General features: G+C 46.4%; 1 protein-coding gene across 8 annotated transcripts in view; it reads left to right on the top strand.

Annotated features, from left to right (window-relative positions):
- Window positions 1-1,427: 1,427 nt before the first annotated feature.
- MEF2A (myocyte enhancer factor 2A) overlaps window positions 1,428-6,000 on the top strand; it is an 89,598-nt gene continuing 85,025 nt past the window's right edge. For 3 of the 8 annotated variants that reach the window (XM_061371265.1, XM_061371266.1, XM_061371262.1), the window contains exon 1: window positions 1,434-1,834. The gene's annotated coding sequence lies outside the window, so the exon portion shown is untranslated. Of the gene's footprint in view, window positions 1,835-2,274; window positions 2,299-6,000 lie in introns of those variants that run through there. The other 5 variants (XM_061371263.1, XM_061371258.1, XM_061371267.1 and 2 more) reach the window with 4 other exon arrangements.

The raw sequence follows: 6,000 nt of genomic DNA, 5'->3' as shown, positions 1-6,000 counted from the left end.
CTTATTTAGTGGCCATATATTTAAATCCCGAGTAAACTCTACATTATAAACCCTGAACTTCAAGACTTCAGTGAGCTGTGAATGCCTGCTTCCATTTGAGCTGAATGTCTGGAAACTGGGTAACAGAAATTGACATTCATTTTTTGGGAATGACCTTGTAGGATCAACCTTTTTTCCTTCCAGTGCTGGAGGTTGGTGGGTTGGGTCTTTCTGTCATCGTTTCTTGCATCCTGTTTTCTCACCATGTATGGAGCTATCTTTCTGTACTCAGTTCATGATGCAGTCTTCTGAATGTAGAGAACTCTCCTTTCCACTTTCCAGAGAAAGCACTGTTGATCCTCGTGTCCTGAAGCAGAGATAAGCCCTCTCCATCGGTGATTTAGTGCTTAGAAATGGTTCCCATTGTTTCACTCTGAGGCTGCAGGTACCTTGCAGGGTAACTGTGGAGAGGCTGTGGAGCGCAGATGATTTTTGGCAAGTACCTTTTTTATCATCAAAATTTTATTTTTGGGTCATTCTTCAACCACTGCCTTATGTGAAGGAGAAATACGCCAATTTTATGTCTTTTATTATGTATTCCAAAGTAGTCTTTTCTACTTAAAATTAATGGGAACTCTGACAAAGATAACATGCGGTGGAAGAACCAAGGTGGACTGTCTGTCACCTGAGCCTGAAAAGTGAAGACGGAGCTCATGTCCTCATAGAGCAGTGATTCTTACAGGGCAGTGAGAAGATAAAATAGCTATATAGAGCAGGGAGGCGATGGTGCCTGTGAGTGTGGAGGTAGCTGGGCTGTTGACAGCTGGTGCCTGGTGTTGGTCTCCTGCATTCTCTGGTGATGGGATCTTGCCAAAGGATGGGCGACCACTTACTGAGACTTGTTTTAATGAACTCGAGGATGTGACTTTGTAACCGAAGAGCAAAGCTTTGCCTTGCTGGAGAGAGGAGAGCAGGGACCACCCCTCCCTCTGCCTGCACTGCTTAACAGGGGCTTTCTGCTCAGGCATCTCCTCCTCAGGTGCTGGCGGAGCTGCGGGGCAGGCCCGAGGCCGCGCCGCAGCCGTTGCCCCCGGCAACCCCTCAGCACGGCGCGGCCCTGCCCTGGCGGGGCACGAGCACCGGCGCACGCGCCCCTCCCTGTCGGGGCGGGGCTTCGCTACGTGCGTCACCGGGTCCCTGTGCGCGTGCGCTGCCCCCAAGGTTGGGACGGGCAAGGGCTTCCTCCGCAGTCGCCCCGCACATGCTCGGCTCTGATTGGCTACCGCTGCCCTGGCCGCCGTTCTGATTGAGAGCCCCCCTGCCACTCAACCCCTCCACGTTTCGCTAGGCCCCGCCCACCAACTGCGCTCTGATTGGCGGGCGCCTCTGGTCCTGGCGGGCGCTGTGATTGGTGGCACCGCCCCTTCGGTCGGGCGCGCTGCCCTATGAGCTCGCGGAGCCGCAGGACTGGGTCGGCGGTGAAGAATGTAGACCCGGCCGCTCCCCATGGCGAAACAAAATAATCCGGCGATGCTGGGCGCTCAAACCGCCGTGATCCCAGCCCAGCAGCTGGGCGCAGCCTCCCTTAGTACTCCCCTCCGCTGTCCTCCTCGTCCTGTCACTGCCTGGCTCGGTTGAGCGCCCTAAGCGACGTCCGAGCTGCCAGGAGAAAAGGGCGGAAGGATACTCTCGGGAGAACTGTGATCCGCTGAAGAGTGTGACAGAGGAAGTAGTTCCGGCCCTGATTGGGCCTTGTTTCCCAAAAATAGCGCCCAGCGGGTATCCGTGCGCCGGTGTCAGTGTCTCCTGAGGAGCCCCGGCGGGGAGGCGGCAGCAGCGGCGAGGGGACGGGCGGGTGAGCGAACGAGCGAGGGGGGTCCCGGCTCTGTGGGGCGATCGGGAGCGCGTTCCCTCAGCCCGGCGGCGAGGGTCGCCGGCGGAGAGCGGCGGGAGAACGGGGTCGGGGCAGGGGCAGCGGGTGACGGGCGAGGGCAGTCGCTGAGGGGGGCGGCTGAAGCCGGGGGCAAAAGAAGGAGGTTTTCGCCCCGCCGTCCCCTTCCCGCTGTGCCGCACCGAGCGGGGCGGGGGGTGCTGGCGGGGAAGTTGTTGCGGGGGGCGGGCGGGGGAGGGGCGCGGGCGGCGGTACGGGGTCCCGCCGGTGGGAGAGCGCCCCGCGGCCGGAGCCTCCCCGGGAGTTGTTCGCCGGTGGCTGGAGCAGAAGATGGACGTTACGGATCAGGTCAGCGGGGTCTGCCCGGAGGCTGGTGCGCTGGGGAGACAGGGTGGGGTGCGAGGCCCTGGCGTTCGGGGAGCTCTGAGGTAAGAGCGGCTTCGTCAGGGTGGCCAACTTCTGTACTCGGGGTGCGTGTGCGCCTGGGAAGGCGGGGAGGAAAAGTGGCTTTTGTCCTGCTTCTCGGCAGCCACGTTGGGTAAGCAACAGCACGCTTGAAAACAAGCAACAGCAAAAATCCTTCCTAGGAGTCTGTCTGTGGTACACGCCGGAGAAAACGAGCGGGGGTCGGTTCGGGAGGAGGTGAGGGTGGAAATTGTTCAAGTAGTTGTACACCGCATTAAGGTGCGCTGCGAATGGGAGGGGAAACTGTTCGCTAATGTGTAAACTAGAGGATGTTTTGTCCAGAGGAAGGAGATTGAACGTACAGCTGTGTCGTACTGCAAGTAGGATTTTGTGTTCGGCAGCTGTGTGCAGGAGTCGGGAGGAGAGGGAAGGAGACTGCTATTTCTTACTGGAAACAGTCGGTTTTTGAGTTTACGGAGCTGTATTTCCCAATAAATCCACAGCGGCTGTTGAGATGCGAGGTGCTGAGGAGAGTGGAATTGCTTAGAAAAACTAAGCCATAGTGACTTGTTTGACAGGTGATTAAATTTCCGAGTTGAGAAGCTGGAGTTCTAGAGGGGAGGAAAAGAAAAAAAGAGGGTATTTTAAGTGCTTAGTGTAAAACCATTGAGTCCCATAGTTATACAAAGACTACGTTTATTATGAACAGCGGGGGAAACTGCAAAAAGGACAAATTTAGGAAGAGTAGTAAAGAATGATTTAATGTGGAATTGGTAATATAGACAGTATTTATCTTAAACCTTTTTCACAGCCTGGTGAATTGTTATGGATCACAAGGAAGGCTGTAAGCTTTCAGACTCAATTATGTGTAGTTATTCTGTATATGGGTCTTTTTTCATTTTTAGGAACTAGTTACATTTTGATAGGTGTTTCTGTTGTCTCGTTATTTCTAGCTGATGTTTAAGCAGCCTGTGCAAAAGCTACCACCGCAATATTCCTATAATCTTGTCTGTTTCTAAAAACATTTAAAATGCTTATCTCTACCTCTTACATATGAGAAAGCAATCTTTGGCTTTTTTTTCCTTTGTAGCAAGTGATTTGCATTTGGGGGAAAAGTGTGAGGTTCCTCTTTTAAACTATTTTTTTCCATTTAGGTGCTAGAATATGTGAAAATGACATGTCTTTCAGTTACATAATTTAAAAGAATTGTAACAAAGGATGTAATGGTAACACTTTTGGTCACTAAATGGCCTTAATTATAAATGGTAGTGTAAAATTCTGTATTTATTTAGCTAGCAAAAGAAAAACAAGAGAATGGAACAATATGTCTTGCTATTAAGGGATTATAATAGTGCTGGGCAGTTGGAGATGAGCCTTTTTGATTGCACACATTCAGCTTGGAATTTAGGAAGGAAAATAACCCAGTGCCCTGGTTAGTTATTTTTCTCCTCCATAATTCTTTTCTAAATATGTAGTTGACGTAGTCCACCAGTAGTAGTAGCGGAGTATCATTGCTGCACGAGAAGAATCCTTCAATGGGAGGGACAGGATCTTCTTTAGAGCAATTTTAGTGTAGGTGGCACAGTGTCTCTTCAGTTTTAATATTCTAGCATTTCAAATGATTTATTTCTGAGAATATTTGCAAACTGTAAACTGTGGTAAAATATATTAGCCTTTAGGTCTTATGTTTGTTTATTTTGCTTTATTTTCTTAAGAGTGTGTTTAAGCCAATGTACTTCTCACTTCTATAAATGAGTGAGCCCATAGAATGCTATGCATATGTGCAGATATCTGGATTTAGCTTCCTGTAATTTCGTATAGCATTAGTTTCTTTCTCTGCCAAACAAGGGGTGGAGAAATAAGTGAACATTGCATTTTATGGTGCTAGGTATGATCTATAGAATTGAGTCACTTTGGACTATAAAGGTGAGAGGGATATGGTTAGGTTAAAACTTGAAGTAATTCTGAAGAATAAAATGACTTATTATGGCAGATCTCTCTTATTTACAAACCTTACTTAAACTGAAGTGTGCACAGTTTGCCTTGAACTGGTTGATGTGAACAGCTACAGGGTTTATTTCAGAGTGTTAGCCAAGTTTCTCAGATAACTTGTTGATGTCATTCTGTGTATTCTGGGCCTAAGTGCTGCTTCAGAGAGACTGGAGGCACCATGCAAACTTGTGAACAATGCCATGCTACCTTGCCTGCTTTCAGTCACACCCTATATAACACAACATAGCTGATTAATTCTCTAACAGTGGTAAAATTAGTGGAGTATAGTGCTGTGTAATGTGCAAATCCGTATTAGTTTTTCCTAAATAAGACCTATCTTGAATTACTGTAGTTTGCTATGCCCTTGTGATGCATGAGAGATGCCTGTGTGTTTCAGAGCAATTAAAATGTTTCCTAAAAATAAACATTAGCATATTTTATTCAGCTCCCCTAAGTTGTTATTTTTAAAGGCCACAGGATTAAATCCTCTCTAAATTTTAGTCTTTGGGCCTTTTCAGTCATGACAGCAGCCTGATGATGTGTGCAAACCCCTGGGAGATCCTTTTCTTTCTCATTAAAATAAAATTTACTTCAAATTAATTGGAACATCATGTGGTGACGTATATATTATGTACCTTTTAATGCACCAAGTTGCTTTATTTGTCACATTTCTTGTATTTGAAAGCTATTATTTTACATGTGTAATAATGTGTTCTTCAATTGAGCAAATAGGGCTAAAGTCAAAATCTCTGTCTGTGATAATAAGGGTGAATTTTGGTGCCTGTTGTCTTGTGTTCAGATTTGTTTCCTTCAGCTTTGGTAAAATAACCAGAAAAAATGAATGCAGCATTCTTTTTTCCTTGTATGCTTTGCTGCTAGTGCTAAAGGCTAATGTAGTAATTATTTGAAAGGACTTGCCAATGTGGTGCTGTAGTGGTCCTGAATGTTGGTTTAGTTTAACTCTTTCTCCTGTCATGTGAAATGAATGAGGTCTCCAGAGATGCAGTGAGATCCTGAAATAACTAAATATAGCTGCCTCCTTCCCTGGATGTTTACCAGGTGGTTTTGGTGTTTTAGGAAGTTTGTAAGATTACAGCAAGACATTCTTTTGCTCCCCCCCCCCTCCCAAGTTAATTTTGTTGAGCTGCCAGTAAAAGACTTAAGGAACTTTTTTGGACAGCTAATCAAAATATATTTTGGGTCATTGATGCAGTCTCCAGTGAATGAACAAAACAGTGTTACTCTGAGTTAAAAACAGTCTTCAACTGTGTAATATGACAGTTGCCCTCCCCCACCATATGTTCTGTGGTAGAGTACCACCTCATAAATAATGCCATGGAGGGTCAAGTTTGCAGCCTGGAATAGTGAATTTTGTTTTAAGTGTCTGATCTGGATTTCTACCTCTTACGACCCCTCTGCTGTGGTATACTCGTATTTTAACATTTGCTCTTTCCAGTTACTGTTTACGGAGTTAAAGGGATATTTTTTTTTCTCTTCCATATTAAGGGACTAATTTTTGTTCATCAGCTGTCTTGTTTCAGTTTCTGTTTAATGGCTCTGTGAGAATTTTTCTAGATTTCTTTAACTTAGATCTTTTTAGGAACATGTTACTGTATACTCATTTCCATTTGTCACTAAAGTGTGCATGCAAGACAACTTTGTTTTGAGATTTCATTCCACCCCCCTGCCAAAATAGTCACGGAGTTGGAATATTTTAAATTGTATTTATGGTA

This window comes from Neopsephotus bourkii, unplaced genomic scaffold, assembly GCF_033783945.1.
Source record: "Neopsephotus bourkii isolate Nb327-2 ecotype Australia unplaced genomic scaffold, CSIRO-AGI_Nbou_v1 NB_1572, whole genome shotgun sequence".
NCBI lineage: Eukaryota > Metazoa > Chordata > Aves > Psittaciformes > Psittacidae > Neopsephotus > Neopsephotus bourkii.
The sequence above is the reverse complement of the archived record's forward strand: the minus strand, read 5'-3'. Positions and strand labels throughout refer to the sequence as shown.